Genomic DNA, 12,240 nt, shown 5'->3' with positions numbered 1-12,240 from the left:
CTAGTCTACAAATCGAGTTCCAGGACAGCCAGGACTACATAGAGAAACCCTGTCTCAAAAATAGAAAAAAGAAAGTACATGTGTTGGGGTGTGGTATGTGTGCATGAGGTGCCTTCATAGATGGCCTCAGATTCCACTGGAGCTGGAGATAGATGTAGTTGTAAGCCACCTGATGGACGTGTGGAGAACCAAACTCAGGCCTCGTACAAGAGCTGTTTGTGCTCTTAACCACTGAGCAATCTCTCCAGCACCGACATTCCTGGTTTATATTGCTCAGTATCCCAATGCCCTGATGATTTAAAGTAAACCCAACTGACAGCTAGGTCAAAACATGTCACCCAGAGCTTGCCTAGCCCAATGCTAGAGTTCCCTCTGGACTTTGGGACTTTAGCATTTACTGTGCTTCAGGGGAGAACATCAATAAATCCTGGTGGTATCTGTGTCCAGGCGTACAGAATAGTAACAAGTCTTTGGAGGGAACCCTAATGTCATGGCATCCTAAGCAAGTTAGGCATATGACATGGACTATTCCCTTTATCTGAGGCTGACCCTTTATGATTTTTGCTTGTTTGTTTGTTTGGTTGGTTAGTTTGTTCTGTTTTTGAGACAGGGTCTCATGTAAATTAGACTGGCCTCAAGCTTGGTAGATGAAGACAGCCTTGAACTTCTGATTTTTCTGCCTCCAGTTCTTGCTACCGTGCCTGGTTCTCTCTGGTGATGGTGTTAGAACACAGGACTTCATACATATTAGGGGAGTACTCCACTAACTGAGCTGTTTCCCGGCCTTGATCTTCACAGATTTGGTCACAATGAGATCCCAGAGAGCTTTCAGCAAACTCTTCGTATGCTTTCATTAGGATTAGATGCTATAGCTTGCAACCAAGAGCTTGACTGAGCAGCTCAGTGGTAGAGCACTGATTAGTATGTGTTCAGCCTTAGGATCAATCCCTGGAAGAAATCACTAACTGCTTATCTTTATGCCACTTTTATGATTTTCTTTGGTGATGACATGAGGTGCTAACTTGTTTTCCTCAAATATTCACATATCCCCAAACCATTCATTAAGTAATGCATTCTTCTCCACTGATTTGAAATGGGTGAAATTTCCCCTTAAAAATCAACTCTTGCTCCAGAATTGTCCCTTTGACCCCATTCCTCCTAGAACTCCAATGGGTTGTTCTCCTTTTCTGGAGCCCAGACCTGCCTGCTCCAGACCAAAGCTTCTGGCTAAGGACTAGCTACAGTCTCCTTTGTCCTGAAGCTAAAGGGCTGCCACTCAGGAATAGGCCTGCTGAGCTTCATGCCCCCCATAGTAAACCATCTACTGGATGGTTCTTGACTCAGGTTAGAGAAACTCAAAGACATAATTTCGAAGAGTTTACTTAGAAATGGCCCAAGGAAAGCCCTAGCTTTCTTCTCCACCCCCTCACTGGCTCCTTATATTTCTTACACTCATCACCACTCAGCTGGTATACAGTATCCTTCCTCCTGACCTGGGCCCCTAAGGCCTGACAGTGGCTATAGTGCTTACTTACCTCCTGGCCTACTGTTTAGGTGACAGCAAAACTGAGTTAAAAGCTGGACCTGGTGGCATACAGTTGCCCCTCTAGCATTCTGAAGACAGAGGCAGGAGGACCTCATGTTCCAGGCCAGCTTGGAGTAAATAGCAAGAAGCTGACTGTTGATGTAACCAACCGTCTTATTAAATAAGAAACACAGAAACAATGTAAAAGAGAAAGCCGAGAGGTCAGAGCTCAGAGCTAAAATCTCACCCTTCCTCCTGCTGTCCCAGCTTCGCGAAAAGAGACCTACTTCCTGTCCGTTCGTATTTTTAAAGTATGTTGTTCTGCCTTCTCATTGGTTGTAAACCCAAACACATGACTGCCTCGTCACTGTCTGAATGTACAGCCCCCTAGGTCTTAAAGGCATATGTCTCCAATGCTGGCTGTATCCCTGAACACACAGAGATCTTATGGGAATAAAGGCGTGTGCCACCACCGCCACACTCTTGCTATGGCTCTAATAGCTCTGACCCCCAGACAACTTTATTTATTAACATACAATCAAATTAATATTTCAGTACAAATCAGAATAATATTTCAATACAATTAGATTACCACCACATTTCCCCTTTTCTATTTTAATAAAAAGAAAAAAAGCAAAAGGTTATGACTAACAAAAGAAAAACTATATACAAAAGTACAATAACTATATACAATATATACAAGTAATAAATACCTAAACAGGTATTTGACGAATCAGAGAAAATAATTCCATTATCTATCCTATTTTGATAATTCCAAGATGTATCTAATGTACTTTCTATCCTAATTAATTTTCAACTATAACTAACTAATCTTCAACCATAACTAACTAATCTTCAACTCCCTCAGAGACCCAAGAAGGGAATAATATTAGCTAACAAAAATAAAAACAGGAAGTGCATGCAAGCAACTTCCAAAAAAATTTTGTGAGTTGACAGAAACAGCCAGCTGCCTGGGCAGTCACCTGAGGTTTCTCCGCAGTGTTGGGGCATCATCTTCAGCCTATAGGCTTAGTGTATCTGACAGACTCATTTGTGAAGTAGGATGTACACAAGGTCAACAGTTCAACCTCACATTGGGTGAGAGCAGTCCACGTACCAGAAACACCTGAATTCCACTAGTGTCCTGTCATGATTCAGGATTTTAAATTCTGGAAATTGTTGACAGTTTTTTAATTCAGCTGTCCATTCTTCTTGGCTGTGTATATATGGCTTCATCTCAGCATCCCCTTTTTCTCCACATCCCTCTATTAAATGCCGGTCTACTTTTGAGAGGCATGAGCTTTCAGCTGCTGTTCCATTGTACAACAGAATCCATCGGCCCTCTGCCTGTTAAGCTGCCTTCGAAGAAAAGGGCACCGTACCTTTTCCGGATGCGAAGGCCACTTCAGGGATGGGGCCATATTGTCCTGGCCTCAGAAGATGCCTTTTGATAAAGCCATAACCACACTTGTTTTGGCAAGAATCAGTAGTCCCTTGTTTCGTGATCTGTCTGTCCATTTTGTCCTGTTGATTCGAGGATACTTTGTTGTCCAGTGGCTAACTTTTGCCAGAATGAAAGTTGACTCCATATGCAGTTTCTTCAATGCCCATATTTTCTCTAAAGTAGATTGGTACTGCCAGGAGCCGACATGTCTCAAAAAAGAAAAATTTTCTAAGTTATTAAAACATTTTAAATGCCATATTCTGTAGATCTCTGAAGGGTTTGAAGATGACCTGTCTAAAACATCTCTGCTCAATTTTTAAAACATATCTAATATGACTACAAGTTCTATGATAATGTCTAACTACTAGCTTTCATTTCTTTATATCCTAATAGTTGATAATAATAACATTCAAGGATCAGAAATTTGCATTACATTGTTAAATGGATGGAATAAATACAATTAGAAATATACACATAGCATTTTCTAACAATATCAGTTTCAAATTTGTGTACAATATAAAACAATTCAATCCAATGTAAAGTATTTAAAACTAGTAATTGTCTTTTTCTTTTCTTTCTTTCTCTTTTTTTTTTTTTTTAAACAAGAACCTTAAATCTAATCTCCTTTGCTTAGCCTTTTTCCTAACCCTTGACAATAACTTGTAACCAACCCCCCTAAATACTGAAAATTATCCTAGACCCAAAACCCATTAAAAAGACCAAAAAACCACCTGCCCCACACCACCTCTTAGGGAATGTGGGTGTCGTATTCTTAAAATTGCTTCCTGCTGGGTATGGGCGAAGTTTTCTTTATCCTGAAAGAAAAATTTTAGGTTAATTGTCAAATTCTAAGAGAGGTAACTATATCCTTCACTATCCAGTCTGTGTATAATGCCAAAGTTCAGGGTTTATCTCAAGTCCTTATTCAAGTAGTCTTTGAGACTGGATCATCTCAGCTAGTCATCTCAAAATTGCTCTGAGCACCTTGTAGTTCAAAGCTGATCTGTGGATGATGTTTGTCAGCTTAATGATATTATTATCGTCCACGTGGAATTGTTGTTGTTGTGGGGCCCCATCTTCTTTCTGGAGACTTCAGTTGATATTAGGCCTGGCCGTGATTTCCTGCAGAAAACTGATAAGAGACTCGAACACAAAAACATATATATGCAGCTAGCCTTTTTTCTAGAATTAGTTAGTACTCTATGTGACCATTCATATCTTAACAAAGTTTAAAATGTATATATATATATATTAATCTTGTAAATTTTGATATAAAATTTATACTTTGAGAAAAGTTTAAAGAATCAGAATAGAATCAAAGAGTTGAGATTAGTAATAGAATAGTCCCTTAATTAAATTTGCTTTTGTCCTGTACCATAGCAGAAGATGGCTCTTTTCTTCTGGCACGATACAGGGAGTTTGTATTTTTTTTTTTAACAACGTGCTTGATTTTAAAGAAGGAGAGAGCCATTCTCCAACTCCAAAGTCAGCTTTAAATTTTAATTGAACTGGGACTGTTAGAAGACCAATAGTGTTAAATCTTTAGAGAAAAGCAGAAACAAACATTTAGGAAGACATAAAATTTTTTTTAGATAATATATACCCATACACCGTTTCACTCTGTTTCTTGGGATAGATGATTTGTCCCTTTTCTTCAGTTGTCTCATTTGTCCAGTGTTCTTCAGATTCCTTAACCTTCATTCTCCTAAAAGACAAAAACAAAAACCTTTCCCCAAGACTAATTTTGGGGATGTTCCTTTTTTGGCAAGTTATTATCTGATGAAATGAAAAGGCATGTTTTATTGATACAAGTTAGTTTAAATTGGATGTTCATGCTGGTTGATGAACTATCACCTCCTCTAATTAAGAGGTCTCTCTTGTTCAAATCGAACCTTTATCAATTTTGATGGTACCCACAGCTTATCTTCTCCTGTAGAAACAAAAGCAAAACCACGTCCCCAATGTAATACATACCCTGGTTTCCATTCTGAGGTCAGCACATCCTTAAAGTATATAGGCTGATTTAATTCTGTAGTTTTTTCTATTATCCAATGTCTCTCTGCAGCTGTTGTTCCTTTCTCATTGGCATTCAGAAAATTCAAAGTTAGAAGAGCATTATGCAGTCTATTTCTGGGGGTTTTTGTTACCCATTTCTGTTTATTTAGCATATCCTTTAGAGTTCTGTTTGATCTTTCTATAACTGCTTGACCTGTAGGATTATGTGGTATGCCTGTAATATGCTTTATATTGTAATAAGCAAAAAACTGTTTCATTTTAACAGAGACATATGATGGAGCATTGTCAGTTTTGATTTGTGCAGGTATACCCATGATGGCCATAACTTCTAGCAAATGAGTGATTACAGAATCAGCTTTTTCAGAACTCAAAGCAGTTGCCCATTGAAATCCTGAATAAGTATCGATAGTGTGGTGTACATATTTCAATTTTCCAAATTCTGCAAAGTGAAACACGTCCATCTGCCAGATTTCATTTCTCTGAGTACCCTTTGGGTTACATCCTGCTGGTAATGGCGTCTGATTGTAGAAGGAACAAGTAGGACATTTCTTTATTATTTCTTTGGCTTGTTGCCAGGTTATGGAAAAATCCTTTTTTAAACCTTTACTATTAACGTGATGTTTTTTATGAAATTCTGAGGCCTCCAGCACATTTCCTATCAATAATTTATCAATCTCTTCATTGCCTTGTGCTAGAGGGCCTGGCAGACCAGTATGGGATCGAATGTGAGTTATATATAAAGGATGATTCCTTTTCCTGATTGTATCTTGTAATTGAATAAATAGTGAAGTTAATTCTGAAGCATCAGGGATAAATTCTGCAGTCTCAATATGTAACACCACTCTTTCAGCATACTGAGAGTCAGTTACTATGTTGAGAGGTTCTGAAAAATCCATTAATACCAACAGAATAGCATACAATTCTGATTTTTGCACTGAATTATACGGACTTTGAACCACTTTACTTAAATTTTCTGATTTGTAACCTGCCTTTCCTTCTTTGTTGGCATCTGTATAAAATGTACGAACTCCAGATATGGGTTTTTGCCGTACAATTCGAGGCAAGATCCATTCAGCTCTCTTTATAAGATCAATTCTATTGCTTTTGGGATATTTGCTGTTAATTTCTCCCAAAAAATTACTGCAAGCTCTTTGCCAAGGTTCACTTTCTGTCCATAATTTTTCAATGTCCTCCTTAGTTAATGGTACGACAATTTCTGCTGGGTCTATGCCTGCTAATTGACGAAGTCTCAATTTTCCTTTGTAAATCAAGTCAGAGATTTTTTCCACATAAGTTTTTAATTTTTTATTTGGTTTATTTGGTAAAAATATCCATTCCAATATAATATCTTCCCTCTGCATTAATATTCCAGTAGGAGAACGCCTAGAAGGTAAGATAACCAAAATGCAATCCAGCTTTGGATCAATACGATTCACGTGTCCTTCATGCACTTTCTTTTCTACCAAGGCTAATTCTTTCTCAGCTTCAGGTGATAATTCTCTTGGACTATTTAAGTCCTTGTCACCTTCTAAGGTTTTGAACAAATTAGTCAGTTCATCATTTTTTACCCCAACAATAGTTCGTAGATGAGAAATATCTCCAAATAATCTTTGAAAGTCATTAAGGGTCTGTAGTCTATCTCTCCGAATTTGCACCTTTTGGGGTCTAATTTTTTGTAGCTCTATTTTATATCCTAAATAATTAATAGAATCTCCTCTTTGTATCTTTTCAGGAGCAATTTGTAATCCCCAGCGAGGCAAAATTTTCTTTACTTCTTCAAACATTATTTCTAAAGTATCTGCATTTGAGTCAGCTAGTAAAATATCGTCCATATAATGATAAATTATAGATTTAGGAAATTTTTTACGTATCACTTCCAATGGCTGTTGTACAAAATATTGGCACAGAGTTGGGCTATTCAACATTCCCTGTGGGAGGACCCTCCATTGAAATCTTTTAACCGGTTGAGAATTATTATAAGTAGGCACTGTAAAAGCAAATCTTTCTCTGTCTTTTTCTTGTAAGGGTATTGAAAAGAAACAGTCTTTTAAATCAATAACTATGAGAGGCCATCCTTTTGGTAACAGAGTAGGCAAAGGCATCCCAGATTGTAGAGAACCCATTGGCTGAATTACTTTGTTAATTGCCCTAAGGTCTGTTACCATTCTCCATTTACCAGATTTCTTTTTAATAACAAATACAGGAGAATTCCAAGGGCTGGTTGATTCTTCAATATGCTGAGCATTTAACTGTTCTTCTACCAGCTCTTCTAAAGCCTGGAGTTTCTCTGTTGTTAAAGGCCATTGCTGGACCCATACAGGCTTGTCTGTTAACCATTTTAAAGGTAGAGCTGTTGGTGTCTTTGGAAGATCATCAGTTATTGTGCCCTGTTCTTGTATAATATGGATGGCTGGTGACCACTCATTAGAACAATATCTTCTAATATTTCTCTCAGTAACATGTGCTAGTTTATGATTTGTTTCTGAGATTGGAGGGATGTTAATCTGAGTATTCCATTGTTGCAACAAGTCTCGACCCCACAGGTTCATAGTTATGTTAGCCACATATGGTTTTAATTTTCCTCTCTGTCCTTCTGGACCTATACATTCGAGCCATCTTGCACTCTGTTTCACCTGAGATAATGTCCCAATTCCTAACAGTTGAACGTTTACCTCCTGAAGAGGCCAAGTTGGATGCCAAAATTCTGGTGCAATTATGGTAACGTCCGCACCTGTGTCTACCAGACCAGACAACAAAACACCATTTATTTTTATCGTTAATTTTGGTCTTTGTTCATTAATAGAAGTTTGCCAAAAAATTTTCTTTATGTTTTCTCCTGAATTTTCTATTCTCTCTGTTTCATCATTCTGACCAGCATGATTTATTCCAATAGGCATTTGGTTATTTAATCGCTCTCCAGAGCAGGCATTTCCTCTATGGCTGCCGGAAAGGTTTGAACTGGATTTGCACTGGGGGCCTGCCTGAGGCCCCTCTGGGAGTTTCCCGAAGACTGAGGCAAAGGATTACCCTGTCTGTCCTTTGTTGATCTACATTCGTTGGTCCAGTGTTTTCCCTTACCACACCTTCTGCATACTCCAGAAGGAAGGGGCATTCTGTTGCCATTGTTCCTTGAAGAAACATTGTTTCTGGAAATGACCTGTCTACAGTCCCTTTTCAAATGTCCTTGCTTTCCACATCCAAAACATCTAACACTCCTCAAACCTTTTGAAATTACTTCTCCTACCCATGTATCATCATGCTCATCAGCTTCAACATTAATTGTTTCTCTAATCCAATCTTCCATAGGTGCAGATCTTGCCCTTAATGGCCTGATTATTCTTTTGCATGCTGCATTCGCATTCTCAAAGGCCAAAGATTCAATTATTGCCTTACCAGCTTCTGAATCCGAGACCGTTCTCTTTACTGCTGAAGCCAGTCTTTGTAAAAAATCTGTAAAAGACTCTTTTGGGCCTTGCTTCACCTTTGTAAATGACTCAGATTTTTTTCCTGGTTCCTCAACTTTGTCCCATGCATTCAAGGCTGCCGTTCGACATAAAATTAGGGTTTGGACATCATATAAACATTGTGCTTGTGCTGAAGCATATTGGCCTTCGCCCATAAGCTGATCCTGGCAAACTTGTACTCCTTTATCCCTCCATTGTTTTTCTATGTTTTTAGCCTCCTCCTTAAACCAAGTCAGAAATTGAAGTCTCTGGCTGGGTTCCAGAACACCTTGTGCGAGGTCCCGCCAGTCCTGTGGTACTATCCTATTATATGTTGACCAAGTGTTTAACATTTGCTTTACATATGGGGAATGCATGCCATAAGATACTATTGCCTCCTTAAACCTTTTTAAATCCAACATTTCAATTGGAGCCCAAGTATTTTGTGTAGCCATTTGATCAGGCATCTGCTGTACTGTTACAGGATAAATTAAGGGTGACTGTGTGAAAACAGGCTTTCTTTCTGCAACCTTATGATCCCGACTTGAAACAACTTCACTGTTAATTTCTTCTGTCTGAATTTTTACAGGTTTAACAAGTTCTTCTAACGCTGTTATCCTGGCACTTAAATTGACTATCTTTTTAAATATTAAAATGTGGATTATTATAGTGATGAGGTGCATAATTCCACCAATACTAATATTATATAGTTGTTCCATTGCCAGACTGCCTAAAATTTCGAACAAAAACCAATTTTCTTCCAATGCACACATAAAACCCATTTGTTTTTTAATGTGGAAAAAAATTCTCTTTTAGATAGTTTCCTTTAAAATATCTGATATATTATGACTTACCAAATCTGCGTAGAACAGTAGAAATCCGAGGGGATTTTCAAAGCAGCCACCTAGTGTCCCAGGTGTAAATCCAGAGAGAGAGAGAGAGAGAGAGAGAGAGAGAGAGAGAGAGAGAGAGAGAGAGGAAAGAGAGAACGCACAAGAAAGCGTAGCCGGCTAAAGCTTAAATGCAGCCACGTGTTCCCTCTTGTGCCGAGTCAAGGCTTGGGTCTGGCTTCCTTAAGCTCCGACCACGTGCTTTACAGGCAGGGCCCTGTTCGGCAGGGCAGGTCTGAGTTGTTTGTAGCACCGGCTTTAGGCAAGCTGCTCACAGACCTAGGCCTGGGCTAGAAGTTGCTACCCGGACTAGGACGCCAGCAGCTCGGACTAAGAAGCCGATCGCCGCCGGCCGCCGTGTGCCGCCGCTGCCGCCGCCGCCGCCGCCGCCGCCGCAGGCCGCCTGCCGCCCTTGCGGGAAAGCGGACCTGCCGCCAAGCCAAGCAGTTTTTAATGGATTCTTGTCACGTTGGGCGCCAGATGTTGATGTAACCAACCGTCTTATTAAATAAGAAACACAGAAACAATGTAAAAGAGAAAGCCGAGAGGTCAGAGCTCAGAGCTAAAATCTCACCCTTCCTCCTGCTGTCCCAGCTTCGCGAAAAGAGACCTACTTCCTGTCCGTTCGTATTTTTAAAGTATGTTGTTCTGCCTTCTCATTGGTTGTAAACCCAAACACATGACTGCCTCGTCACTGTCTGAATGTACAGCCCCCTAGGTCTTAAAGGCATATGTCTCCAATGCTGGCTGTATCCCTGAACACACAGAGATCTTATGGGAATAAAGGCGTGTGCCACCACCGCCACACTCTTGCTATGGCTCTAATAGCTCTGACCCCCAGACAACTTTATTTATTAACATACAATCAAATTAATATTTCAGTACAAATCAGAATAATATTTCAATACAATTAGATTACCACCACAGCTGACCCTGACCTCATGTACACACCAAAAACTGAGTTGACAGGCTGGAGATGTAGGTCATCTGGTAGAATACTTGCCTAGCATGCATGAAGCCCTGGGTTCCATCTCTAGCATCATATAAAAGTAGGCATGGTGGTGCACACCTGTACTCCTAGAACTTGGAAAGGAGGAAGAGACAGGAGGACCAGAACTTCAATGATGCCTTTGATTACATATAGTAAGTTCTGGCCAATGTGAGATTCATGAGATCTATCTCAAAAACAAACACGTGAGTGTGGCCCCAGCATTGGAGGTGCTAACTCTACCTGGTAGAGGAGAAACATAACTAGCCTCCAAAGACTTCTTCAAGATTTCATTTGAGCATGGGCTCAGAAGACAGGCTAGAGCTTGGGAACAGGAAACATCATGAGCTGAAAGAGGGGATGGTCCTCTGAGTCTAAAGTTACATTGGTGTACACATGGCACCAAAAGATCTGAAGATGCCTTAGCTTTCATTAAGTGTAAGGGCAATGTTCAGCAGTACATGCACCAAAATTGGAACATGGAGATGAGCATGACCCCTGAGCAAGAATGACAAGCGAATTTGTGAGGCGTTTGGTATTTTTATTACTTTGTATGCTAGGTAAAAATTAACTTTTCAAAGTGTAAGGACAGACATCTGTGGAAATGCCTAAGTAAGAGTGGAGATCCCAATCAATTCCTTGGGAAATAATTGAATATGAATGTGGAGGATGGGAAACATGTGGCTCTGTAATTGTCTTTGGCAAGGACCTCTGTCATTAAGGGCATTGCTGAGGTGGTCATGGATAAAGAACAAAGGAAACAGTAGGCCTGGGAGCTTTGAAAAAGCAACAGGAATCTACACAATGAACAATTATGTGATCACTACGATAATGTTTACAAATATTAAGGAAATTACCATTGCAATTTTAGGTTAAAAAGCAAGCTATAAAATTATGTATTAAGTTTAATCACAAACTATCTATCTGAGGAAAATATGCATTTTTTAAAAAATGACTGGGGGGCCAGGGATGTAGCTCAGTTAGTAAAGTGTTTGCCCAGCATGCACAAAGCCCTGGGTTCAATCCCCAGCACTATATTAAAAAAAAGTGATAGTGTATAACTGTAATTCTAGTAGTGAGAAGGTAGAGGCAGGAGGATCAGAAGTTAAAGGTCATCCTTAGCTACAAAGTAAGTTCCAGACCACACTGTCCTATATGAGACTGCCTCCCCCACCTCTCTAAAAAGAAGACAGGAAGTAGTGGTGCACACCAACAATCTCAGCACTGGGGAGTCTGACACAAGAGGGTGGAGAGTTTGGGGGGTAGCCTGAGCTACACAGTAAGACTAAAATAAATAAATAAATAAAATGAAACAGCAAAAACTGGAAGAAAGTGCACTAAAATGTTGATAGCAGTTGATTGTCTTTGAATAGTGGCCACATAATAACATACCTGCAAAAAAGGAAGAGAACTGGGTTCTGTGTTTGGCTTTTTTGGCACAAATTCTCAACATATCTGTGCATAAGGACTCTAAACGTATCACTATTATTCCTACTTTACAATGAGAAAACTGAGGTTCCCTAACTAAAATCCACATAGCCAGCTGAGTGTGATGACTCACACCTCTACTTTCAGCCTTTGGGAGGCTGAGGCAGGGGTAGTGCCGTAAATTCAAGGCCAGCCTAGACTGTACAATGAGTTCCAGGTCAGCATGGGCCAAAGTAAGACCTCATCTCAAAAATATAAACACATATACAAAATCTACATAATTCACAAGTGGCCAAAACAAAATTATTGATTATATTTTGGCTGAGGCTATAGCCTAGTTGGTAGAGTGTTTGCCTGGTTTGTACAAAGCTCTGGGTTCCATCCTCAGCACTGCATAAAACAGGTATGACATTGCATGCCTGTAATTCCAGAACTTGGGAGGAAGAACTAGGAGGATCAGAAATTCAAGGTAATTCTCAGCTACATATGGAGTTTGAGGCCATCCT

At 39.6% G+C, this 12,240-nt stretch overlaps 1 pseudogene; it reads left to right on the top strand.

Moving 5' to 3' along the window:
- The first annotated feature begins 10,750 nt into the window (after positions 1-10,750).
- LOC121825916 (U6 spliceosomal RNA) lies at positions 10,751-10,849 on the top strand (annotated as a pseudogene).
- The last annotated feature ends 1,391 nt before the right edge of the window (positions 10,850-12,240 follow it).

Source organism: Peromyscus maniculatus, chromosome X, assembly GCF_049852395.1.
Source record: "Peromyscus maniculatus bairdii isolate BWxNUB_F1_BW_parent chromosome X, HU_Pman_BW_mat_3.1, whole genome shotgun sequence".
In the NCBI taxonomy this organism is placed as follows: Eukaryota; Metazoa; Chordata; class Mammalia; order Rodentia; family Cricetidae; genus Peromyscus; species Peromyscus maniculatus.
Note: the sequence above shows the minus strand (reverse complement) of the source record. Positions and strands in the feature narration are given on the sequence as shown.